The following is a 27,185-nucleotide window of genomic DNA, read 5'->3' as shown; positions in this document are numbered from 1 at the left end:
TGCTTTTTCCTAGACCCACCCGAATTCCAAAGCATGGCTCACTTGCATGCCAAGTTCATATTCCTCCTCTTCGTCACACTCTCTCCTCCAAATAAAACACAGGAGAAAGTTATTTTTCTAATGCTTCAACGTCATTTTTACAGGAAAGAAAGAGGAGCCTATGCATTAATATTGAAAGAATAATTTCTGATTAATTTGGCATTGGGAACAATAGTGTTTTCTCAGAGCCAAACCCAGTCACTAGCTTTTCTGTATCTCATTGTATTCATCAGTTTGAGGCTGTGGGGTATAATTCTTTATATTGGTTACCAAAGAGAGGCTAGGAGACTTTGTAAGGATGGCCGCCTAGACTCTGGAATTGAAGCTTTCTTTTTAGAGGTTGGTTTTGTTTTGTTTTGCTTTGCTTTGTTTTGCTTTGCTTTGTTTTGCTTTGTTTTGTTTTGTTTTTGTTTTAAAGCAGAACTATGATGAGGGAATCAGGCCCTTAGGGAGGGAAGTGGAAATGATTTTTGGTCATTTTGAGAATATTTGTTTCCTATCAATTCATAAAACACAAGATGGAACTTGTTTCCCTAACTCTTTCATGAAAACCATCTCCTTTAATTCTCTCATCCCCCCTGTGGCAGGAACTTCTCCAGTTTTCCAGGTAAGAAATGAAGAAGTTAGACAACTTCCCCCGTCTATCCACCCATAACTGGGGTCTCAATCCAGGGTGTTCTGTTCCAAGTGTCACCCTTTCTTCCCCGATTGCCAGAGGATTAATCTGTGTTCTTCTTGTTGCAGGGGTGAGGGGTGGGGAGTGGGGGGCAGGGTAGGCGGACAGGGTTTGGAGAAGGGTAGGCACTGGAAGTGGTTTGGGGAAAAGCCAACTTCCAACATCCAGAAGTATGTGCAGGCTCCAAAGTGTGGTGTGCCTGGCCCAAGGCATTTGCTCTTCTGGAATTCGCATGCAGAGATGTGAGATTCCAGCCATCCAAGTCCCTCCTCCCCAGGTCAGGCTGCCTGTCACATCAGAATGACCATGTCTTCTTGTCTTCTCTGAGCCTCCATCCTCAGGAGCTGTTTCTCACTCCGCCCAGCTCCGTTTCTGTAGGGCTATAAGTACTCTTAGCGGATATTTGCACTCTCCTACCCAGAACTTTCCAATGTGTGCTTTACTCATTTGATTTTTGCTAAGAAAATTTAGGCTGTGATTTTTTTTGCCCCCCCCCCACATATTTTTTGAAACTACTATAATATAATACTTTCTATCCTGCTGAAGTTTTTGCATGATCGCAGCATGACATTGGAAAACCAGAAGACAGGCCGAGCAGCGGAAACCTTCACAGCAGGCAGGAGCCCAGCCAGATCCTTGCTCTGAAAGCAGCTGCCTCCTTCTGTCCCTGTATTACTGCTATCTCTGTCAGCTCCTGTTTGCATTTAAGAGGTCACTGATCTTGTGAGAGTAGAAACTTGAAAAATCTAGCTTCAATCATGGCAGCAATTAGCAAATTTGGACACTGCATTATCTTTCCCCCCTTTTTATTGGAAACACATTCAAGAATGAACTTGTGGTTCATTCAGTGTCTCAGAAGGCTGAAGCACAGGGCTGGCAAGAACCAGGTACTTGCCCAGTTCTGGTGAGCGGCTGGAATCTGCCGTCCCTTCCCCAGTGAGCATCGGTTTATGTGACTTCAGGAACATCCCACAGCTACACGTACTTGTCTTAAATGATGAGGGATGCCAACCTGTTGAATCACTCACTTGACTTTAAGAAGGAAACGGAGTGGCGTCGCCACACTTACAGGATGAGAAACACACCTCTAACCAGTGAGGAATACACGTTCTCTGACCCCTGAGGACTTTACCTCACCAGCCAATGGTGGCCACCCCATTCCTCTGACCTTATCAGCTGACTAGGAGTCTGCCAAGCCTTCCACCCTCTTTTCTCAATGGTGCCTGCAGACCCTGCACTGCCTCTTCCCTTGACACACAGCCGTGCTTAACCTTCCTCCTTCTGCCCTTTTCTGACACATGAGCCAAGGGTCGTGCCATTGTCTTAGTCACTTTCTTATGGCTGACTCTCAGTGCCTGACATCCACAATTAAGGGAGGAGTGGTTTATTTTGGCTCACGTTTCAGGAGTTTCAGTCCATGGGCAGCAGGCTTAAACACAGAACCAGCATGGTGGAAGGCCCTGGGCAGAGGAGAGTTGCTCACATTATGGTGAACAAGAAGCAGAGAGCAAAGGGAGGAGTGCAGGAGGGAGATACACTCTTCCAGGCCACGCCCCCAGTGATCTATGTCTTCTAACCGGACCTTGCCTCCTAAGAGCAAGGCAGCTATACGCTCCCCATGGTCCAACCCTTTTTCATACATGCCAGTTATAACACCCCGTTTATGAGCACATGAGGCCTTTGGAGGATAGTCTCAATATAAACCACAACAAGTATTAACCATGTCATCATTAGAAACACCTTGCGCTACTTGCTGCTGGATCAGCAGACTCTGGGCGTCCCATGTGCCGTTCTGATCATCCACTCACTTTCTGCTTAGGTGACTTTTCTTCACATCCTTGGCAGATATGTTCTCCTTGGTCTTGTGCTCATCCTGCTCTCCTCTTTGCATCCCCTCTCTACACTTTTTCCCTTGTCCTCTGGGCCATTCACATGCACATCACTTCATGCATTGCTCATGTCTGTTCAGAGGTCTGTGGTCTCCACATTCCTAGAATACTTCTCCCATTAAACTGCTCAGAACACAAGGGTCCAAAGTTGAACTCCTGTTATCCTCTCTAAATCCAGTTACTTCTGATGTTTGGTTCCTACTGAGGGCATCACCATGTCCACCTCTGTCTTTAAACTCCTGTACTCCAATATCCAACCTATGACAAGCCGGCGGATTGCCTCTGCTGAATGCATTTCGTCCTCCACCCCTTTCTAAGGCCACTGCCCTGACCCAGGTCTTCATTCCTTTTTCCAGGCCTCTCAAAATTCCATTCAGACTAGTTACTCAGCATTACTGCCAGACTGGTGTTCCTAAAGTGTACCTTAGAACCCAAATCAAGACCTTCAGCGACTCGTTGTTGCCCACCAAACTGAAAGATGAGCAGTCCTTTCCAACCAGCCTCCCAGAGTCTCGCTTTCCCTGGCAGAGCACTAACGGTGTGGCCTCTGGAGACCAGTGGCTTTTCCAAGACCAACGTCATGTCTTATAAAACCCGTAACTATAAGTATGTTACTCCCTGCACCTTCTTTGCTTCATCTCCAAAGACATAAGGGAGAAAGCCCCTCTCTACGAGAACGGGGAAGTGCTCACAGGGCCTCTGGTCTGGCCCTGTGCCCGGGCTCCACACTGTCAGCCCCGTGTCCTACTGATGGATAAATTCATTGCTGTCACTGCTCTCCTTTTCCTTCTCACCTACAAACTCAACCCCTGGGCCCATGGCCTGCAGCTTCCCTGCACTCTCCTGCTGGCTTGCTGGGGCTCCCGTCATTCCCCTGGGCTCTGGTGGCTCCTCCGCCCCATCCTGACCCTAGTCCCCTTTACTCCCCAAGCTCGTCTCAAATGCTCCAGTGCCTTTGCCAACCATATCAAAGGGTCTAGTCTTTCCCTTTTGGCTTCCCCAGACCATTATCGAGGTCCCTAGTGCAATTCTCATCACATTCTCTTGGGCACTGGTGATGTTCTCAAGTTTTGAGAATTTTTATACTGTTTCTCCACTTCTACTGCTATCCACATCTCCTCCCAAAGGCAGCCTGGAATGCCCCTGCCGTCAAGGAGGAAGTCTCTTCCATGCTTATCTTCTGAGTAAATCTAAGACTGCCCAGTCTCCTGCAGAGCTGGCCCTGGGCTAGAACCCAAGTAAGTACAATGTTAAAGGGAGTTGATTTAAAAAACCATTAAATATGCACAGTATTTCTACCACCTGTCAGCTAGCAAGTCAAATCATTTCTTCAAATATTGAAAACTAAACAAAGCGCCGTGCAGAAAGCATAGTTTAGGGAATATACCCAGGATATTGAATGAGACAAGTTAACATACATAATTATAAAACTCATGTTTAAATATGCATAGCCTCATGTAGCTCAAGACTCTGTATGGCCAGGGACTAGCAGGTGCTGCTCCCAATCAGAATGAAATGCATTTGATTGAAATCACAAAAAAGTGGCTCTTATAAGCTTCAACCCTAGAACAGTTCATCTTTAAAATGGGCAAATCTAGAAAATTCTCTACATTCGAACGTAGAAAATTTGAAAAACACTCAGAGTTAAATGCTTTGATGCGGCCGGTACACTAACATCACCCATGTCTAAACATGGTGCTTGGAGGGAAATCAAGATGGTATTAATTTTGTTGTCTCCTGGATTTGCTGGCTCATGCATTAAATCACCCCTCACATTCCAGAATCACAGGAGACTCTTCTTTTCCTTTTTTTCCCTGTTTTCCACCCCAGGATCAAACTTGCAGCACGTGCTTCCTTACTGAATCCTGCCAGCTCTGTGTTACTTTTCTGCTTTGTTTCAAGTCTCTTTGGTTTCTTCTCACCGAAATTCTCTGCACGTCTCCTGGTTTTCTCTATGAGCTTAACACAACTGCTTTATCATAGTTACGCAGTGCCCCTTTCTCTACAAGGAATGACGTCCCTCACCTAAAATCCCCACTCATGCTCCTCTCAGTCAAGCTATTGCCTTGGGATGACTGCCATGAAGGAAAACACACCAGCTTCTGATTTTCAGATAGACCTATTTTCAGAGACCTTCAGTTTAAAATGGTCTGTTCTATGTTTGCAGAATAGGATAGATGTGGGTTTTCAGTGCAAGGGAAGATGTAATTATAGCAGAAGTTCATGTCCATGCCTGTGGATTTGATAAATATTATCTGAAGGATTCCTTGGACTCAACACTAGGAGAACAAAGCAAGATTCTGGTAAAATCTCTACTGCCCATGGTCTTCAGGTGGCAAGGGAAAGAGACCAGTCAACAGGCCACCGTGAAGTTGGGCCAAGTGAGACAAGCTGCCTACACCAAGGCATGGGGAGAGAATTCACAGAAGGCTCCTAGTCCAGGCTTGGAGGATCGCATTGGAGCTAGACCTGAGTCTATGCAAGTGGAGAAAGTAAGTAAACCTCATTGTGGACAATTAAATCATACATGAAGTGATGTAAAAAAATAAAACTGAAGTAAAAAAGATCAACACAGGAGAAAAGACATTGTCTTTGGAAAGAATTTTAAAATATGATGTATGTAAAGGTGTCCCAGGCTCTCGATCACCAGGCTGGAATATGAAGCATATGTAAAACCTACATTTAATTTTGAAGTCACAAACAAGGTTTTGCTATGGTACGTCTGGGTATATTTAATTGTGGCTTGTAAAAATAGATGAGGCTTACATAAACATTATGGTTTAATCAAATGACCTCTTTGAAACATGCTGTCATTTGTGTTCTATCCACTGCTCGCTCATGTTGTATTTGAGTGTGTGTATATGTGTGTCTTTGTATATTCATTTATGCATTTTTAAGAATAAAGTGAATATAAAAAAAGTGAAATACAAAGTAATATTCTCTGATGCTGACTATAAGTGGCCACCTTGAAATCCGGAAGGCTGGCCAGTCACTTGGGGGTATGGCTGGGGTTCCAAGGGTACAGCTCAGAGCCAAGCAGAACATGAGCATCACCCAATGTTCCCTTGATCACGTGACACGTTGCCATCCCACAGCAATCACAGCTGACCAAAGTGTCTCCAATGGAGTCCTGTGAAAATTAGCCAAAGGAATAAATAACAGCTCTAGGAGTGGGAAGAGGCGGGGGACAGTTCTGTGATCCCAAATGGCTATTCAACCCGGATTCAAAGTTAAAGAAAGTCTTTACGGTAGGATTCTTGCAGTTTTTAAAGTGTTCAAGGTATGGTGTGTCAAGAGAGGGCTTTCAGCTGAGAAGGAATTTCGTGGATCTGTCTGAATGCAGCCCTTCTGATTTCTTGCAAGGCTGGACTCAGAGGGACCCACATTGGACTCCCAAGACAGTGCAAGGCTGCTCTGCTGTAAACGATGATTGTGTTTCAAAATCTTCCTTTCAAGACCTTCCCTCCAGCTCAGGGAATCACTCCTGGCCCAGGTACTGAGACAGGAAGAACAGGGCCAGCACCAGAGAGGTCTCCCCAACTCCCAGGAGACTGAGACTTCCATCTACAGGGGCCAGAAGCTGGAACCCCAAGTGCTTCTTGCCCAGACTGTCATTGCATTCGTGTTGGCAGGGATCAAGTCCTGCCACATCTTACCTATCCACGTTTTCTGTTTAGAGTGATGTTCAGAAGTCAGCATCACTATGGTGATGTTTTATAAAACATTACTGTGGAGAGGACATTGATTTTGAAATTTAATCATTCGTATGGACCTTAGGATGAAATTATTAATTTGAGATTTATTAACCAAGATATTGAAACTGAAGAGCCATTGTGTTATGACATTGTCAGCACCATTATACTCTCTTTCTCTCCACAGGTAGCTTCATTATTACTGTCCTATCTAAATACACACCCATGCTGACCTTGTTGCTTGCGCACTCCTGTCTGTGTGTGATGTAGCTTACTATCTGTTTATAGATTCTTTCCATGGCCTTCTGAAGCTATAAAGAAGATGGGGTGGGACTGACATTCCTTAGTGTTTACAGGATGTCAGACACAAACAGTGAGGTGGCTCAGGGTTCATACATTTTCTTTAAGTTCTAGCAGGTATGTAGCATGAGGTTAGTAGGCAAGGTACACACAATGCCAGATTTCATGAGTTTTCAGAGCAAAGGCTAAATTTTCCCAGTTCTTTCTTAAAATATAGGACCAGACACGAAGAATAGCTTAAGAAGAAAGAAAACAAGAGCCAGGAACCCGACCTTGTATTCTCTGGCAAAGAGGACAAGAACAGAGCAAGATATCAATCTGTAAATATTTGAAAACATGAACACTATGGAGTGAGAACATTTTTTGGCCTGGAAGGCATGGGTTTAGCCAGCCTTCGTATCAAGACATGACACTGTTAACTGCTTTTGGAAATTGGAAACAACATTAATAGAATCAAGGGGGAAAAGAGGTTTCCTTGCCAGATACAGAGACATTTCAAGGGGGCAAGTGGTCAGTCTATTAAAGGAGAGGCATATTGCAGATTCATCCAGTATAGTGATGGAGAGCCTACCCTTGCCACCATGGGCTGTTGGTTATCACTGCTAGCTCCAAAAGGTTTGCCACCACTGCTAGGTTCTGTGCTTGCCACTATCAAATTGGTTCTTTGAGTTTTAAATTTGGGGCTTTCCAGGTAGAAAATGTGTGTCATTAACTCCACAAAAGCAGCTCTGATAGTATCCTACCCTAGAACCTAGATATGACCTCAATATTAAGTCATCGTGCACGAATCTACCCTTCATAGCAACATGCCAATGACATGAGAGATGTTCCCGCTATCAGTTTTCTATCTATGACAGATGATTTGATATGTCTAAGCACCATTACGTAGTGTGTTTGCTTCTGCTTTCTCAGAGTTACTTAGCACGTTAACATTTACATAGATTAATTCATCCCTTCATTCAAGAAACAAGTGTTGGGCCTTTATTAGACAAGACATTGAATAGATTTATCATGAAATTGATGACATTCTAGCTTCAGGGCTCCTCCCAGGGATAGATTATCTCCAAATCTTCATCCTGATCTCACAGCCACAATTTGGCATTCATTTTTTTCTCAAAGAAAACCCCAAATTATATAACTTTAAACTCTATAAAATCTTGAGTCATTTCTGGTGCCAGCACTGCAGAAAATGTATAAGACCCTCATGCCCGTCAGCCTGATATTGGGACAGCTCCAACCCAAATGGGGTGTGCGTGAGGCCAAGCCAGACCCCTATGTCCTCTGAGCACCTGGAATGCCCGCTGCGGTGTTCCTCCTCTGAGTCACCCCTTTCTACTGCAGTGATCAGGGTGTCCTGTAATCCTAGGGACATAGTCTGCCATCCCCAGGAGGCTATTTGCCTCAGATTCCTGTGCCTGAGTGAGGGTCAGATGGTGCCACTGTGACTTTTGACCAGCCCAGAACAGAAAGATCTCCTTGCTTTGTGAATGTGGATCACCACAGTGGAGACTGCTCTGCATTTGAACTGCAGCGGGAGGGGCTGGAGATTTAGCTCAGAGGCAAAAGCGCCTGCCTGGCAAGTGCAAGGTCGTGAGTTCAGTTCCCGGTACCGGAGAAAAACCAAAAAAAAAAAAAAAAAAAGAACTGCAGCAGGAAAAACAAAGATCTTGCTTATTCAGTTGCTAACTCTTCCCAACATTTCCCCTTCCCGTGCTTAGTCCCTCGGAGACAGAGACGTGTTCTTCCACTTAACCAATCCCTTCTGGACATGAGGCCGGTGGTTGGCACCTGTGTGCTTTTGTACCTGTCTGGTTTTGCTTCTTGCATTCACCTTTCCAAGCCACACATTCTATTTTTGCAAACGTGGAAGCTAACATTCATTCTTGCAAAGATAGGGCTGCATTACTGCTGTGTTAAGGACGGAAGGAAACGGCCTTGATTTTCTTTCTGTGACTCTCCTGATGTTGTGAGCATGATCAGGCAACCCTGAACCGTCTTCTTATTATGACTAAAATAGCTGGAATTTTATGCTATAAAATTTTAGGTGAGAAACACAGTCTGTCCTAGCACTCAGCCATGCATAAACTTCTAGAATCAATTCACATTGTGATACTTATTGGTTTATTGATGACTTCTCCAGCTAGGACAGAATGGCATCAGAGGGAGTACTAATCCCTGCCTTCCTGCTGGGGCACTGACCTTCTCTCTGTGCAAAGAGCTTAGCTGTGGGGAGGGGGAATCCGCTACCCACTGTTGGACGACTTGGCACAGGTAGCATTCTGCAGCGATTGCATTTGTCAAGTTCAATTGTCTTGCCTCGCCTTTTATTAGGAACACCCATGCTCTCAGTTTTTTCCTTCCATCTCCACAAAGTAACACAGTACATAAAATTTCTTTGCCAGAAGCTTTGTTTATAAATTATTAATTATTTTAGCTCCTTCTCTGCCCTTAATTCTCCCTTTAGAAGTGGGAAGTGGATTCGCTTTGTTCCTTTAGCTTTGAGAAGATTCAAAGACCTGGCCTTCCTGGGGCTCTTTAACCTCTGAACTTCAGTCTGATCACACGGTTCCTTTACCTGTCTGTAAAGCTGGCCCAGGAAGCTACCTGAACAGCAGCAAAGAGCCAGGTGTGTGGGTCACACCTGTCCTCGACTGACACAAATCCAAGGCTGCTCTTAGCTCACTCTGTACCTGAGCTCTGCCTGTGCCAACCTTGCCGGTCACAGCCCACCTTGCACCAGAGGAGGGAGAAGGGTAGATAGTAGCCCGCCAGATTGGCCCTTTGCCTATGTCCATTAATAAGCCACATACGCTTTTTTGCAAACAAAAGCTAACATTCATTCTTGCAACAAGTTCTTTTCTGCAAGATTATTTTTACTTGAAAGGAGGATTCACATATTTAGAAACACCTAGCTTGCTCTGGTGTGAAGCACTTTGGCCATAGCAGGGGTGGCATTACCAGTGTACTGAAGAGTGAAGGGAATGCCCAGAGGTTGGCACACCTTCCACGAGCACAGGGGCTGGTCACTCACAGACACACTCTGCTCGTGGCTCATCCTCTGCACAGTTGCTTCTAAAATTCCAATGCAGCTGCAGCTACACACACACACACACTCCAGGCTCAACGTTGGCCTCTCAAGCAACACGTACAAGGAAGTCAGTGACTGCCTGGAGCCTCCAACAGATGAGTGGAGACCGGGCAGGAAAGGCTATGTCAAGTATTTGACATTTACTGATTAAGGCAGAAAAGCTTTGCCTCTCTATTCAGTGCCTCTAGCCACAGTTGGGTGGATTTTCTTGTACCCAGAATGTTGTTGTTGTGGCATAAAATTACACACATACACCCACACACTCACACACACACACACACACACACAAATTCCCTGAAATAACGTGCAACTTTTCAAGATTTCCTGCAAGCAGGAGGGAGAGCGTGGTCAGCCCCCAAGGAAGGAGCCAAAAGACCTGCTTTTGTTGGCTCCCAGACCACCGGCATGGGAAACCTGGGGTCTCACACTCTCTTTCCCCGCAAATGACAGCTGTCTGCACTGGTTAAAAGTGTGAGGAGAGGAAATTGAGGAAGTAGCACTTTCTGCAAAGTGACCACAACTGTTGGTACAAGGAAGGAGCAGCCAGAGAGGGAGGGCTCTTTAGAAAAGCATTTTCCTTAGGAACGCAGGATCACACACTTCCACTAGGTTGATTTCTCTAAAACTCCCAAAATACTTATGCATTTGTTTAATTCAGCGACAGAAATTTCTAGGCTAGGACCACTGGAGAATTGGCTAAATGATGTTCCACTCCAGCTTTTTGTTGCTGATGCCCCAGACAACCTCTGGGTCACTCCCTTCCTGGTCAGTGTATTGTATGACAGCCGGGGAAGCAGGAAACCTGTAAATCAGTAAAACCCCAGGAAGGGTCGGAAAGAGCAGAACCAGGGAAGCGGTGCTGGAGGTAAGTGTGTCTCGTTGTTGAGCTGGCAGTCTCCCTAATGTGCAAATTGCACAAAAGAATGACATTTAAAAGTACATTCCAGTTTTATGTGAAGCTTTCTTTTGATTTTTAAGGACAATTTTTAATTAGGGAGAATTTATCACCTAAGGCTATAACTGATTGTGACCTATTTATTTAAACATTCAAAAGAGGAAAAAACAGGAAAGGACCTGGAATAACAGCCGATTGTATGTGATTCTGAGGCTACAAAGTAAGAACTCTGAGAGTCACTGAGAAGGATTTTTTTTTAAAAAAATCCTTCTTAAAGATCAAGAGAAAAAGTTAAGACATGTTCAGGTAAAAAGAAGTACCTCTAAACCTGTGAACATTGTGGTAGAGACTTTTGTCTTAAGTTTTTTAAAAAGTTCTGTTTTTTTTGTTTGTTTGTTTGGTTGGTTGGTTGGTTGATTTTTTGGGTACATTTTCTAACCTGTAACTTAAAGAAACCCTGAGGTCAAGAAACATCAATCGAACAAAAATCCTGATTTCCGTCAGGCGACTGAATGACTAACTTTGGAAGCACAGCAAAGAGACGAAAGTAGAGTTTACAGGAGCAATGTGGAAATTTCACCCTGTATAACATTTACTAGCTCAGAACAGTCTAAACCCACATCAAGTCATACACAGATTATAAAAAGCATTATCCATGGGTCGTGAACAAAGTTCTCAACATTTGCAAAGTCAGAATTGTTTACATTGCTTATACCTACCGCGCAGAAAACTTACATAACTTTTTTCTCATAAGGATAGGTAACAGATTTGAAAATATTCTGGTGAGGTTTTGCTTCACAGCAACCTAAACTGATCTCACCACCAACAAAAGAAATGACTGCCAGAAAATTCGCCAAAGAACTATATAATCGCTGACAATCAATGGCAAACAGACACTGACAGGAAAGCACTTGCCAAAAAAGTCAAAGTAATTCTCCCGCGATCTAGATCCATTCCACCCACAGCGAGCTAGACAGCATCTGGGGAGTGTTTCACAGGCAGGCAGAAAGGGCTCTTTTCTGCTATGCCCCATCATTAAGGAAAAACCCGTTTTTCACATGCAAACGGAACTTGTAAATTCCTCCAGATAAGCTTGGACGCCTTGAATGATTTAAGTAAGTTTTAAAAGAACCGCAACGTTTTCATTACCTTTAGAAGTAAAGTTTTCAAACACATCTCCAGCCTGCAGCCCGAGCTGGTGTGGACATAGCGTGCGCTTCTTACCTGCAGAGCTCCGTGCTTGCAGGCTCCTGGCAGGAGGAGAAGTTAGGGCAGGCAAAGAACCAGCAGCCGGTCGCAGGTTGCCTGGGGAGAGATAGGTGCTCGGGGGTTTCTCCAGAGGAACGCGCTGGCTGTGCTCTGTCAGTCAAAAACAAGTTGGTACAAGTTTGAGTAGGAATTACCTGAAAGAACTGAAGAGAGAACGAAAGAGGTTGGGAGAGATTAGGCTGAGGAGGGAGGGGCAGAGAAGGAGGGAGAGAGAGAGAGAGAGAGAGAGAGAGAGAGAGAGAGAGAGAGAGAGAGAGAGAGAGAGAGAGAATATCAGAGAAAGGAGTCCATGATGTCACTGTATATCTTAAAGTCCTAAGGAAATCTACAGACCAGCACAGTAATTCTCAAAGTCCCCAGCCCTCAGCCCTCTGGACACCTGTATAAAAGAAAACTGAAACCCTCTTTAAAGAAGGTCAGTTAATCTCTGAAGAAACTTTGGCCACCCTTATCAAAGCCTCTGTAAAGGTCTCTTTGCCTATGTAAACTATAAATAAATAACCAGATTATCTTTTCCAACAAGCTCTCCTTTACCTGCCCTTCTCCTCACCTCTTCCTTCTGCTCACCCCGAAGGAACATTAACAAAAATCCCCGCCTCCTGGGGAGGCAGGACCGGGGAGAGTCCATGCCTCTATCCCAAAGTCAGATGTCACTCAGGGAACTCCTGCGTTCAGCTCCACGTGGTTTTCCTATTGCCTTTGCTTCCCTCCTGAACAAACACAAACTGGTTGGATAGATGTGGGTAAGGCTGGGTATTTGTGGACCATGGGAATTGGCTGAGGGGAATCACCTTGGAACCTGGCCCTATTTTTCTTGCAGAGTTTGACATTTGTATGATCAATGGCCAGAGATTCTGGGAGCAGACAGGTGAGGGGAGATCTTTTGGGTCTGGAAATGAAGTCATGAGGGCCTTTCTGGAACCCAGCAATGTGTCCTTCTTGCAGCCACCGTGTCAAGGGTTCTGTCCAGAGCCCACGTGCTTTCCTGGCCCACCTGTGACAAGAGTCCGGGGATCCTGATGATGCTTCAGGTAACAAGATGCTTCTTCACTGGTCCAAAGGCAGTGTCAGGAGGAGCAGAGCCTTTCGGTCACAGAGGCGGTGAGGACACATTTCTCGCCCCCCGCACAGACACCTCAGCCTTGAATGTCCTCCCTCTGCTCTCCTTTAAGGCTCAACTCCTTGTCAGCAATCAGGGCTCAACCACGTCGTCCCTGCCCAGGAGGTCCTCATCAAATGTGGCCCCAGTTGACCTCTGTGCCTCAGCATCCTTCCTGTTTTGTATGTCATTCACCTCTGCATGAAATCATCCCAACTCTATCATTTCCTGTCTGTGTCCCACTTTGAAACTTGACCGTGCCTGACGTGGTTACCAAACATCCTTTTTTTAGAGATACCCAACACATCCTAAACCCTCAGAAAAATGTATGAATGAAATATTATGAATAGAGGATATAATTTAATGCAGTTAAACTTTAGTTCTTACTTTATATTTAATGAGTGCTTCCAGCCTCAGCTCCTGTGAGCAAACTAATATTTGAATACTCATTGTAGGAAACTTTTAAAAACATTAATTTGATGCTCTAATCAAAATACAGGCACAATTAGTCATCTCTTAAGGACAGGGAAACAGAAGCCAGAAAGGGTCAGCAATTTGGCCAGAGTCACAGAGCGACAGAACAAACAGCCCTTCTACCTCTCAGTTCTTGTGTGCTCCACTGTTCCACATTTTCCTCAAGTGAGTGTTTTGGGGGTGTGCACATGGACTCCTTCAAGCATCCAGGGATAAATGGTAGGAATTACAGTCACAGCTGGAATACGCTGGCCGAGTCTGATTCTCTGCAGGACTGTCCATGAAAGAGCTGAGACTCATTCATGGTGACAGAAGCAAACAGGTCCCCGGGAGTACAGCTATGTTAAAGAAGTTAAATGTTAAGACAGTGTTCTTCATTGCAGTCCTGTTTACCTGTTTTTGTTCTTTTTCATTTGGTAATATGTCAGCAATTAGATCTTGAGGCTGCCAACCTGCAGAATTTGCCAAAGGAGGCGAGGCATTATGAATGCATGACTGGAGGGTGGACCGGAGCTTAGGAAAATTCTAGAAGAACCCTCTATGAGACCTCTGTCATGGGGAACAGACTTTGTTTTGGGTGTTTCAGTAATGGAATGATCTGCCCAGGTATTTCTGGAAATTTCTGATGCTGAGGGAGGGAAACAGGGAACACTTGTAATCCTGGTAGTAAATATTTTGTGTTATCTGATCTCTGTCCCATTCAGTGAGTTAAACCTGTTTCACAGCTTGGTTTTTGGGAGAAAGTTCTAAAATCTACTGTACAAGATTATATGACATGACATCACTGATCAATTTGTCATTAAAGATGGTTAATAGTACTGATATTTAAGCCTAAAATAAACAACAAATGTGAGTGACTGTTTGGTACATTTCCTCTCTCCCTCCTTCTTTGCTTCCTCCCTCCTTCCCTGCCTTCCTCCCTCCCTTCCTTCCTTCCTTTCTTTCTTTTTTCTTTCCCCTTTGCATCCCATCTCCTTCTGTCTGTGTCTCTGTTTCTGTCTCTCTGTGTCTGTCTCTCTGTCTTTCCATTCTCCCTCTTTCTCTTTCTCTCTGTCTACCTCTCTCTGGCAGTTAATTGAAAGCAAGACTTATATGTGTCAAATTTGAATAAAAATATACATCAAAAATATGTATTTTTCCCTAAAGTTCTAAAAAGACATCTGAGTACTAGGCAGAAATCTTCCAAAGCACCAACAATGTAAAAAGATCCATTTCCATAAGAATAATTTCCAAAAAAGGGGAAAAAATTGTTATAGTGCTTCCAATTCTCATCCTGGCTTGGATGGAGACATGTAAAACCTTGAAGGGTGATGAGAGGAAAACAAAACCTTTCTACCTTTGAATGGATTCTGCTTTGGTCGTGTTAGGGGTGGAGCTACTTATGGAGGGCTACGTCAATTCTCATGAACTTATCAGCACTGTATAACCTGCCACTAAGAGCTTCCAGAGCCCCTAAGGGTCATGCATGATGTGACCAGTTGCTTCTGGTTTGCTGCCGTCATCGTCATCTTGGAGATGCCCCTTGAAATGCAGGTGAACCGTGGACAGCAAAGGGTACCCATCTCAATCCTTTGAAGACTCTGCAGGCTGGTGGGGTGGGACCTGCTTACTTCTGGCTTCCTAGACATAAATGTGCCTTAGGTAGCCAAAGTCAAAACCTTATCTCGGGATGGGCGCTCCAAAAGCAGACCTTGAGACAAGGTTGCATCTGCCCATTGTTAAGGAAGCCCTCTGGGAAGGAACGCAGAGGGGCTGTGGAGGAAGTAAGCTTGGTGGAAAGAAGCCAGGATACAACTGTGGGCCAGCACTGAGCTCCAGCCCCGCTTGATTCTGGGTTCTGATCTGAGGACAGCACCTAGTAAGGGAGCTGGATTTTCATCATCCTGCCCAAGTAGCCTTCGGCTAAAGGGAGAATGGGTGTTAGGCTCACGGGATTTTCTGAGTGCTGGAGCTTTCTGCATTTGCAGTAGCAGTGGTTCCCACTGCCCTCGGGCAGTGTGATGAAGACACCTGCCAGCCGGCAGGAGTCAGGCACAGAGACCTGGGATGGCTCCCACAGGCAGCAAAGGGACCCCGAGCAGCATGAGCCCTGATAGCCCCTCCTGGGAATTTGGAATGTGTTCCCCTGTCCGTTCCCACTACTCCCTCAGCATCTCCCATCCTGCTTCTCTACACCCTCCATTTCCCAAGCAAAATAAAATCAGGAGTCTCAGCACTAAATTTGGAAGGTGATTTAAAATGCGTATAATTTATTATACATGTAGTCATTTATTCCAAGTAGGAGGAGGGCTTTCTTATCACTAACAGAATCCTTTCTTGCAGGACAACTTGGTTTGATTGGTAACTAACTTGGGTGCCTTCCCTTCAACTTCCCTTTGCTGGGTTACAAAGACCCCCCAGATGCTACACTATTTAGATTACTGTTGAACAGAAAGATGGAGAAACAGCTAGCCATCACATAACATGAGATGTTCTATACCACAGAAGCATTCCAGAGGCCCACAGAAGGCTAACCAACTCTCCCAGAGTTGAAGATAGGCTTCCAAAGCAGGGAAGGGTGGACTTCAACCTGTAAGACTTCCACAGGTGGACCCAAAGAAGTATTGCAGACACACCAGGGGAAAGGCTAAGGGAGTGAAGGTTAAAAGAGACAAGGACCTGTCTTCCTTCATGGGTTAGCAATGGGGCACTAACCTCGGCCTCACGGAGCTCAGCCAGAGTCTCAGGAAAGTGGCTTTGGTTACCGAGTCCCACCTCCCTTGTCCTTGGATATGCTTGGGGGAGACAGTTGAGCTGAGTGCAGCCTCCAGCCTCCCAATGGCGGGTTTCCACCTCAATACAAAGGATGCCTCTTGGGGGAAACACTAAAGCTATTTAGGGTTCCTGTGTACTTATTAATTAGATGGCACAAAAATTGCCAAGAAATAAAAACATCACTTAAGAAAAACATTATCTCGAAGTTATTCTTCTGCAGGGTGATGTCTCATCCTGGTTTAAATGCTAAAAATCCTAGGAAACCCCCAGGCCCAGGCAAATTGCAATGACCATCCACTCTATTCTTGTGGGTGTCCTTGGGTCTCTTGGAGTCAGCTGTTAAATGTTAAAAAATGAGCTCATTCAAAGCTATTCTGACTTAGTAGCACCAAATAAATATTTGCTTAAAGGACCTGTAAAATCTAACTGACCAATGGCAAAATGTGTACTTAACACTTCAGCTCACTGGGCGTGGTGGCTCATGGCTGTAATTTCAGCGCTCTAGGAGGCTGAGGCAAGACCCAAAGGTTTGAGCTCAATCTGGGCAACCCAGTGAGACCCTGTCTCAAAGTAAAAAGGGCAGGGATGCAGCTCACTGTGGAGGCTCTGGGTTCAATATCCGGCACTGAAAAAAACAAATAAAGATAGGCTCCTGAAATGCCAGAGTCTCTGAAAAGAGGCAGCCCCTGTTTTGACTCTCTCTGGAAGGCAGTTGGAGATTCGAGCCTCACTGGGCAGCGGGGCTTCAGGGTCTTTGTGTTGCGAAGCACCTGACAGTGATCTGGTTTCCCCCTGCCAAGCTCAAATCACACTTTGCTGCTGCTGCAGGTGTTGGTGCAAGCTCACACCCATGTTAAAAACACACAGTTTGTTCCTGGTTCACTTTAGATTCACTTTCACTAAGTAAACTCTTCTTATGTTTTTCATTTTTTTGTTAGTATAGTGTGCAATGCACAACGCGCGTGATTGTTTGGAGAACTGGGAATATACATATCATATCCTGACCATTTTTCTCGTCCTTCCACCTTTCCGCTCGCTCCTTCCTCAGGGTCCCTTCCTATCTCCACAAAGTCCACCTCTCTCTTTCATTTTGCTCTTCAGAGGATTTATATTTGGGATTTCCCATGAAAGAGAAACCGTGTGACATTCAACTTTCTGTGACTGATTTATTTCACTTAGCGTTCTGGTCTGCTGGTGGGAATGTAAACTAGCAATAACCTCTTCTCACTGTTGACAGCACGTTACCAGATGAAGGGTCCCTTGGGGCTTTTTGCCAGGTCCTTGGTGTCCCGAACGAATTGGACAAGACACACAGGAAAGGCAGCAAAGGTGTTCATTTATTGAAGATGGAGAGGAAGTACACTCCGCAGGGTGAGAGCACACAATAAAAAGACTCACAAGGGCTGGAGGATAAGGAAAAGGGGTTGTTTATATCCAAACTTCCCAGGTTGTCTCCCTGTCATGCAAATAAGGTATTGGGACAGTCATCCTATCAAACACTCGCCTGGCTGCACGCCATGCATACACTGTTCCATGGAAGAGTTAGCCTGCCTTCCTGCCAGATGTAAATGAGGGATCAGAAACAGTGTCTCTTGATTGGCTGTGCCCATATACAAATGAAGGATCAAAAAGAGCATCTTTTGATTGGTCCAGAAAGCAACACCATATTTAAATGAAGGATTGAAAGTACTACTTTTCTGTAGTGATGAAGGTGTTCCTGCACCTGGAGTGTCCCTCACTCTGCTGCCCTACTTAGTGCCAGTGATAAACAGACAAGCCTGTCCAGCTCACTGCCGCCAGAGCCATCTGTCTTTTCTTGAAAGCCTCACCTGGTCTACTTCTGTCCATGCGCTGCTTGCCGGCCTGCGTAAACCTCTTCTGTAGCTGTTTGCTGTTGTTTCACTTTGCAGCGACCTGATGAGAAATCTCTTACACCAGGTGAAGAGACGGTGTCACCGTCTGCGTCCTCTCCACCACGTGGCCACACACAGGTTCCTGCACACAGCTGGTTGACTCTGAATCCAGTCCTGCAAGGGCCATTTTGACAGTACATAAAACAGAATAATACAGAGGTCTCTGTGATCCCTTTGAGACACCTCAAAGGTCAGCTGGGGAGACAAAAGTAGTGAACCATTCTACATTTTCCCTCATAATTTATTTTAGTAACTGGACTTGGGTTTGTGATAAGTCACCGGTTATTCTCGGGGTTGGTGATATCAGTGCATAGGGCGCATGTCTCACTCTACCTGCTGGATGCAGGAACTACCCTTCATCACTCAGATTCGGCCGGGGATATAGCTCAATGACACAAGCACCTGAGTGGCAAGCACAGGGTTCTGAGTTTGATTCCTGGTACAAAAAAAATTAACATTTCATCATTCAGATTTGTCACACTGTCCAAGGTCCTTCCCCACAGGGCTCGATTGCCTTTACACTTCTCGCCATGATATTTCAGTTCCTAAGTACACAGAGGACCTCTCCCCCAGGTTTCTCAATTAGTCACTGGCTTCCAGCAAAGCTTATTGGCTATACAATATTTTTCACTCTTTTCCCTGAATTTAGTGATATTACTATAACTCATTTGTTGTAACTGAATGTTTCTTATGAATTCATGTCAGTTTTACCTCTAATACCCACAGAATGTCCTTAAAACTCTGATTCTGCATAACCACCCCAAATTCTCCACAGCATACGTGCGGGACAGCCCAAGAGAAGTCTCAGGACACGGCTTAGGTATTTATTAGTAGCAGAAGTGGGTCAATAACTAGGATTTGTTTTTACTTTGGAAGCTTTCCCATTGCAAAATTGTATCTTTTGCCAAATATTCTAGTTATTGTGGAAAAACTGAGCAATGCAAATTGGCCTAGTGATGGGAAGTGAAAGATCTCAGCGGAGCCGTCACAAATCCTCCAGGAGAAATGTGAGTGCAGAAAGAGTGTCACAGATGCCTGAAGCCTCAGCTGCGGATGTGCTCCTTGCCTACTCTGGCAAACAGTCAGGCGTTGAGTAATGAAACTTTACCTGGACAGGCCACAAGAGTGCATTGAACAAAAACAAGAAAACAGACTTGAAGGGACAGCTGTCCACGGACGTCTTGTTCTGTGATCACAGACAACGGTGGCTGTCTTGGTCTGTCCTGATGGTTTCCATGAAGTGTGTGTGTAGGGACCATGGAAACTCCAAGCAAAGCAGAAACGACAGGAAAGGCTGATCAAAGGGAATTGCTTCTTGTGTGTTTCTCCTTGATGGTTTACCCTGAAGAACAAAAGCGAGAGAGTTGTGAAGAAGCCCCTGAAAGCAGAATCACCCAGTCACTGTTTTCTTGGTTCCACAAACAGTTGAACAGAACAGAAATGGGATGAGTAGATTTTCTTTACTCTGCTGTTCAATTCCTGGTACCAAAAACAAGAAAGAAAGAAAAAAGGAAAGAAATACTTCTGAGGTTATTTTACCTCCATGCATTTGCACCCGATCACGTGCTAGAGAATACTCACTGTCTCTCCCATGCATTCTGTTTTGCTGCTTTGGCATGCCAGTGTGGTCACACTAACCCTAAGCTATGACTTGCTGTTCTTCAAACTATCTTCACTGTAGAATTTCCCACCACCGAAAACCCCTCAGCTCATTTCCTTCCTGAAATCTGTGTGTATTTAGCAGGCAGCAATCTTTCCAGAGGTTTAATGCTGTGGTTTATTGATCAGTAGATAATGCATATCACCTTGTTAAACACACGCGCCAATAAGAACACTCGGATTATCAATTTAGACTCATTGCAATCTTATGGGCAAACATTGCTATGTTTTGTTTTTCAAGTTTTCTAATGTTATACGTTCTCATTTTACAGTGTGGAGACCAAGAGAGAAAAATGGAACCTAGAATGTAATCCTTCGCTCAGGCCACTGAATTCTCTTTCTGGTAAGGAGAGTAGAGTATGTGGGGTGGAGACAAGTATAGATTCAGTCTGAGCAAGCCATCGTAGCAATACTAGAGCTATGCCTAATTGTATGGCTTGGGGCAAGTTAACTGACTTCTCTGAGATATACTTTGCACCAACCAGTGAGCTGAGGAAAAAGCAAACTGACCTTCCAGGGTTCTTGGAAAGCCTGGATGAAGGAAGGCTTGGGAATTACCTGACGCCTGGTTCTCCTGGAAGAGGACATGACAGAATGGCGTTCCGTGTTGAAGGTGACTAAGGTCAAGTTACACTTCCTGCCTGTGTGAGTGGCTCGTTTTCTCTTACCTAAATTCACATCCAAGAACAACCACTTGCAAGTCCTTCCCAACACCTGGGTTCTCGTTTCTCCTTCTGTTTGAATGGGGGACACAGCAGATGAACTCTCTGGGTCCTTCAGGATCTGACTGTGCTCTCCCGAGCCCTTGGGCAGAGCCCCTGAGCTACCTACCTCCCAGTACCTTCGAAGATTTGCATTCCCTGGAAGTCCTGCTGCTCCCTTCCCCCAGGAGAGCGGCATAGGTGCAGAGATTTCCTGAGTCTTATTCTACTTCTTTCTTTGTTAAACCACTTGAGTAGTCAAGTAGTTTAGAGTACTTAAATAGAATTTCATTAACTTGTTCCTAGGAAACTGAGTTTTCTTGTGCCAATTTTCCTGAAGTGCCTTGAGGTGTAGTGATAAACTGTAAGGTGTAGGTCAGTTGGTGAAGCATTATTTCTTGACTTTCATCAGACCTGTGTGTTCCCAGCAATCTGTCTCTTATCTTGGTAATAGAACCTGTAATTATATTTGCCACTCTGCTAACTCTTCTGTTTGACATTGGCCAATAGTGTTTTCACTGCCCAGCAATGAGTTAGTCCCTGGATACAACTCATGTTTGTTGACCCGTGGGAATGTGGAGGTGTGGAGACAAGGGGGGAATGTGGATGTCATTTGAGGTTCCTTCTGATGTAACGTGCTCTTACCAGCAAGAGGAAGATGGTGAACATTTCTACCTCAGTTGTAGAAAAGCATTCCACTCGGCCAGAGCCAACATGGCTGGATTTGGAAGCACTGACATAAGATAGTTCACTGAGTCTTAGAGATGGAATTTTAGTTAAGAGAGCTGCCTACGTCAGCAGGGCTCCTTCTAGTGTTTGCTAGGTGTCAGGTTGCTTCCTGAGTCTGTGTGTGTGGAGTGATGGAGCCGTGGACAGAGGAAGGCTCCTTTCCTTACTAGGATGTGGTGCACCATGTGAGTTTCCGAGGAACGTGGGAAGACACAGAACTAGGCACAAGATGAGATGGAAATAGCAAGAGAAACTCGTCTTCCATCAAGTGGTCGACTTCACCAGTGGGCACAAAGAGCGTGCTGGCCCACAGACTGAATGGGGTTTCTTCTAACTCCAGTGTTAGACTAATCAACCCATCTACCAATCTGTTCTGTCTGTCTGCCCATCTGCTTACTCATCCATCCATCCATCCACCCACCCATCAATCCGTTCATCCTTCATTTTCTAGTTTTATTATCTGACTTGGCTTGTCTCTTCAAATTGTATGTAAGGATAACTTCCAACACTGAAGGTCTTTTAATAGAGTGGCCAAGTTCAAGCTGGATTCTCAAACATGCATTGATTTCATTGTGGAGTGCAAATCTCAGACGCTAAATATGTAGAAAGGAACTGGTATTACCAGTTTGACAGATAAATAGAAAATGCACCAAAAACAAAATGAAACAAAACAAGAAAAACCCTTACTTCCTTAAAAGAAATGTATGCTACACACACACACACATACACACACACACCCACACACACACACACACCCCATACTGGCAAGGTAGCAAGTGTTGTGGCAATAATAGAGGGCAACATCAAAAACAATTTACCTTCTAAACATTCTGTTGAAAATTTGCTTGCTTTTTAGTATATTTTCTCTTTTTAAAATTAATATCCAGTATTGTTGATTTACATATTTTGTCTCTATGCTTATGCTGACCTTAACTAGAATTTGACAAATGCTCCCTCCCTGCCATTAACTTATCTCTTGACCCCTAATAGATAAGGGAGACTATAGCAACATTCACATACCTCACTTGAACTGCAAAGAAAATCAAAGGCAGCCTCAGCAATTTTTGGTTTGCATTCTGCAGAGATTTCTGTAGTTCATCTTCATCGTATCTGACAATGACTAATGCTACTGGATCTGACTGTATTTGAGAACACACACACACACACACATGCACACACACAGTCCTCTAGTGAGGTTATGGTTTCAATAAAAGTTAAAACTTTACTCGTGGGCTTGATTTTATTCTTGAGTTGTTATTCCATACGACAAGAAAACCAGACCCTAGTCCGGAAACACAATTCATTATGGTCCTAAGGATAACAGCTTCCTTTTGTTAAAGGCTTACTGTGGGTCAGCAAATTGAAGTTATTTATGTCTGCCACCTTGTTTAATAGTTACTAAGTTATTAGTGTATTCTAATGTATCATTTTAACCAGTCTAAGCCTGCTTTATAGATGAGAAAACTGTGTCTTAAGTTAAGTTACTTGCCCAAGGCCAACTACTTAGTGATCTGAGGAGCAGGGATTTAATTAAACCTTGAACTTACTTCCAAAGGGACGCAAGAAACCGGCTGTTGCACTCACAATTGCTGTGGGCATCTCAGGATGAACCCAGCGCCATGATTATTCTCACCACGGAGAAGGCTGGAATGGTCAGCATGGACTCCCGATGCAGGAGACTTCTGCTTCATTTCATGGAACAGCTCTTCTCTCTCTATCTCTCTGTCTCTCTCTCTCTCTCTGTCCATTTATAGGATGATTTCAGAGCTGGTATCAGGCACATCTTTATAAGGCAATTCCCAGGTGAAGAGATGGGGGCACTGGTAACCTTCCTGATTTCCTCCCAGCAGCACCATCAGTACTGTGAGAAAAGAGATAGAGGAATGGGCCCCACCTCTGATTGCACATTAGAATCGCCCAGAGAGAACTTCTAAATGACCATGAGATGCTGACCTTGTTGTTCTGAGGTGGGGCCTGGACATACATACGTCTTTTAAGATCATGGCATGGTTCAAACGAAACCAGGGTTGAGAATGAGAGGGCAGAGGTCTAGAGACAACAGGAGAAGCCATACCACTAGGAGCTGAAATAAGACTTGGAATCCAGGTCTCTAACTCTGCTCCTCTCTCTGCTAAGCTTTTCTCCTGTTTGCAGACCCCGTGATGACAGTGTCTATAAAACCTCCCGTGGTTGTGGAGGTGGCTGTACCTTTTCCTGTGGGTCATGGATGAATCACTACCACATAAAGAACATCTTAGACCAACAGTGCCCATTGGTCATCCACCTCAGGATGTGACCAATTCCCCTAGCTGCCCTTTGGTCTGCACACAGCCCACACTCTGGTCACTTAGATTACCTCTTGTTAAGAAGAAAACAGGTTATTCTTGGTCCAGAGTACCACCCGGTAGCCATCAGCTCTACAACATAAATACCTTAAAGTCCCAAGAGTAAGCACCACTGCCTCTCATTAGCCTCCTTACCACTGCCCCAGGGTCTGGGATGAGAGAATGTTTCCATCTGAGTCATTTTGAATTCTGGGCTGTGCAGAGGCTGGGATGGAACCAGAGGTGATGTCTGGGGAATTGCGGGGGCTCATTTCTGCCCTGCAGAGACAACTGGGCACTACAGGGAGCGTGGATGTCCCCTCCTGCCAGAGTCCACTGCAATTCCTCTAGAACCTTCGACCCTCCAGATCAGACCCTGGCAGGGAACGGGAGACAGAGGGTGTATCCTTGCGTGGTTTGGTATCCACCAGATAAAGAAGGACAGTTTGTCTCCGTGCAGGTCTTCAGGTCCAGTTCAGCTTGGGTTTCCCGGCCACATTCCTGGAGTGTGGACTCTTCCCTGCTTCTCGGATAACTTAGAGTCTCAATTAAGGGGCCAAAGTCCACGCTTTGTTCTGCCTTGTACACTGGGATTAGCTGGAGCGAGGTCTGGGGAGGATACAGCGGGGCCAGCCAGATCCCTTTACATGTTGCCCTCCTCCCACCACATCTAATCTGTGCAATCCTCTTTTCCTTTTTCAGAATCTAGAGGGTGAGAAACCGGTTTAGCCACAAGGAGCTTAGTGAGCTGGCGCTACAAGCTTTGTCTCCGGCTTAGTCTGAGGAAACAAGATGATCACAAATATTATTTCTAAAAGAAAAGGCAAAGAAATAAAAATAAAAACAGTGCCTTGGTACATTGCTTATGCAGGTCGGGCTTTATCTGAAAATGAAACAAGTACGCTCACACTTGAGAACTGCTTTTCGAGTCTTTATCCAAGTAACAACAGTGACAAAATGGAAATGAGACTACAGCGATCTCACCTGACCTACTCCGAAGCACAGGGAAGCTGCACATTCATTCGTAGGGAATTTGACGGCGATGCCACTGCGGTACGGAGGCCAGCACACTACAAGTGCGGGTTGCACGCGGCCTGCTCACCGTTTGTCTTATTGCAACATAGCCGTGTCCTTTTGTTTACAGATCATCGATGGCCGCTTTCCTGCTAAAACAACAGAGTTGTAGGGTCATGACAAAGGAGTACGGATGCCAAGCTGAAAATATTTACTATCTGGACTCCATCAGAAAAGCTTAGCCAGCCCTTGATGTAGCAGATCAAAAAGTATAAAATGTGCCATGTGAAAGCGTGTCCCCAGTGGCGTGAGTAGGAAGGTACAGAGCCAGGCAGAGGGGCAGGGGGAGAATCCTTGACCTCTGTTTCCTCCTGCGCACCGCACCATTTGCCTTAGCAGTTTCTTTTTCTCCATGCTCCCTAAGTTTTTTTTTTTTTTTTTTTTTTTTTGGTTTTTCTCCGGTACCGGGAACCGAACTCAGGACCTTGCGCTTGCCAGGCAGGCGCTTTTGCCGCTGAGCTAAATCCCCAGCCCCGCTCCCTAAGTTTTGATTAGGCGTCTGCTAAAAGTTCTTCCACGTGTTGCAGAGAAATACATCGGACCCTTTACCCGATGTAGGACTTTCTCTTTCCCTTGAGCTTACGAGTGAGTGCGTAAATGTGCAGGGTCCAGTGAGCAGAGTGCTATGAGGCTCCTCTTACAGACCGGAGGAGATGCCCAAGCAGATATTCAGAAAGCGCCTTAAGGGCCAGACCCGGATGAGGGGTGGTGCTGGGCAGGTGTCAGGGACGGCGTGGGCTAAGGTCTGCAGGGAAAGCCCTGTAGGGCTTCATAGGTCTTTCTACAGAGGTGAGATGAAGCCTCTCAGGGCATTTTGCATGGTTCACATGTTGGGTGAGTCCTTTCCCTTTAACCTCTTGGTCTGGGTGTCTGTTCGCTGTGACCTCAGAGGGGCGTGTCTGTGCCCATGATAGGAAGCCAGAGGGTGGTCCTGAGCTCTAGGCGTTATTAGCCTGTTGTCCATGATTCTGCCTGGACAGAAGAAAACAGTGTATCACCTTCCAACTCTGGACTCCATGTGGACAAAGGGAAATAAGACAGCAAGTCATTCTTGACAAGTGTAGACTGAATGTGGTATACTCCACGCAGCGTAGAAACCCCATACTGCTTCAGCTGCAGGTTTTGCCCAAGTAAGATTTACTTAGGTACAGTAGTTGCTTCGTCATTATAACATTGTAACAAATTTGGCCTTGACAGCAGAGGGTCTGGGTCTGGAAGATCGATTTATTGATACAAGATGAAAACTCTACGAGCTGCCCCAGATCTCATTTACTCAGACTGCAGAGTCCCGCCTGCCACATCGCGGAGGACTGCGGGCTCGGCCCGTCCACCTGCATTTTGGACTCCAATAGCCCAAACTTTACGGAGACATCTGGGAGAAAGCAACTGCCTGGGGAAGGTGATCCAGATGCTCCACACTTGGGGAAACTGCAAACCTGAAAATTTGCAGCAAGAAAAACATGTCCTACCAAAGCGCAAACCAGACACTTGGCACCCGCTCTGTGTGACGCAGGGCTCCCCAACTGGCAGGAAAACCACAGTAAAGAACTGATTATGCTGCTAGAACACATTCCTCGGGCCGTCCAAGGCTATTTTTATTTTACAATAAGGTACAATATGTTCCATGATGTTCTCTATCCTGGGCTCTCTTTTATTGTGTCTGCATATTCATTAATCCCAGTAAATCACAGGGGATCTGTCAATAATTTAAACAAATGAACTGCATTTGGGTGTGTTTTGTAAACTCAACAGCGATAATAATCTACATGTGTAATTTTTATTATAAGTTGAACACTCACAGCTGGTACCACCTGCTGAATACAGAAGCCGTTTACAGGGCAGGCTGTCTCCGGAAACTGAGCCTCTGGAAAACTGATTTTTACAGAACAAACACCAAAGTGGATGTTCTCTAGTGCAGTGGATTGACAACTGGTGGTCAAGCTGTAAGGAGCTGTTGGTTCTCTTGGAGGAGCTTGTCATGCTGGCTTTCCTGATGGACTCGGCTGTTTTCATCCTCCAAGGAGCTTGGGACCTTGTTGGCACTGAGAATGGCTTTGGTTCACTTTGGGGAAGCTCTGGTCCTCACTGTGAGCATCGCTTCCTGGCTCCAGAAGGGAAGATGGTGCACTGCTCAGTCTCCTGGAGAAGCGTGTCGCACTGGCTTTCCTGATGGGAACTCAGCTGTCCTCATCATCAGAGGAGCTCACGACTTCACTATTGCTGAGGATGGCTGTGGTACCTTTCAGGGGAGCTCTGGTTCTTACTTTGTGAGTTGCTTCCTGGCTCCAGTGCAGATCCCTCAGCCTGCTGGCGCAGATCCTTCATCCTCTGGCATAGACTTTCTAGATTCCACCACTGACCTTTGGGCCTTCCCAGCACAGATCTGTGAAACAGGCCTACATGAGACATTGTTGTGGGCTCTGGGCCTCCAGTTAGACTCATGAGAGGCACCGTTATGGGCTCTAGATCTTCAGCTAGATTCCTGCAGGACATTACTGTGGGATCCAGGCCCTCAGCTGGATTCTTTGGTCTTTAGTGTGTGGACAGATTTCCTGCACTCACTTGTATATGATACTTTGGGTGACTATTATAAATAATCTTATAAAATAT

General features: G+C 45.3%; 1 protein-coding gene across 7 annotated transcripts in view; it reads right to left on the bottom strand.

Moving 5' to 3' along the window:
• Positions 1-18,094, bottom strand: part of Kcnj15 (potassium channel, inwardly rectifying subfamily J, member 15) — a 51,593-nt gene extending 33,499 nt beyond the window's left edge. Inside the window, exons 1-3 of one of the 7 annotated variants that reach the window (XM_013504738.1) lie at positions 18,005-18,094; positions 13,545-13,759; positions 11,804-11,938 (exon numbers count right to left, since the gene is read on the bottom strand). The gene's annotated coding sequence lies outside the window, so the exon portion shown is untranslated. The other 6 variants (XM_013504744.1, XM_013504739.1, XR_001231266.1 and 3 more) reach the window with 6 other exon arrangements.
• Between the last annotated feature and the right edge of the window lie 9,091 nt (positions 18,095-27,185).

Source organism: Chinchilla lanigera, unplaced genomic scaffold (assembly GCF_000276665.1).
Source record: "Chinchilla lanigera isolate Chin_1 unplaced genomic scaffold, ChiLan1.0 scaffold00006, whole genome shotgun sequence".
Lineage (NCBI taxonomy): Eukaryota > Metazoa > Chordata > Mammalia > Rodentia > Chinchillidae > Chinchilla > Chinchilla lanigera.
Note: the sequence above shows the minus strand (reverse complement) of the source record. Positions and strands in the feature narration are given on the sequence as shown.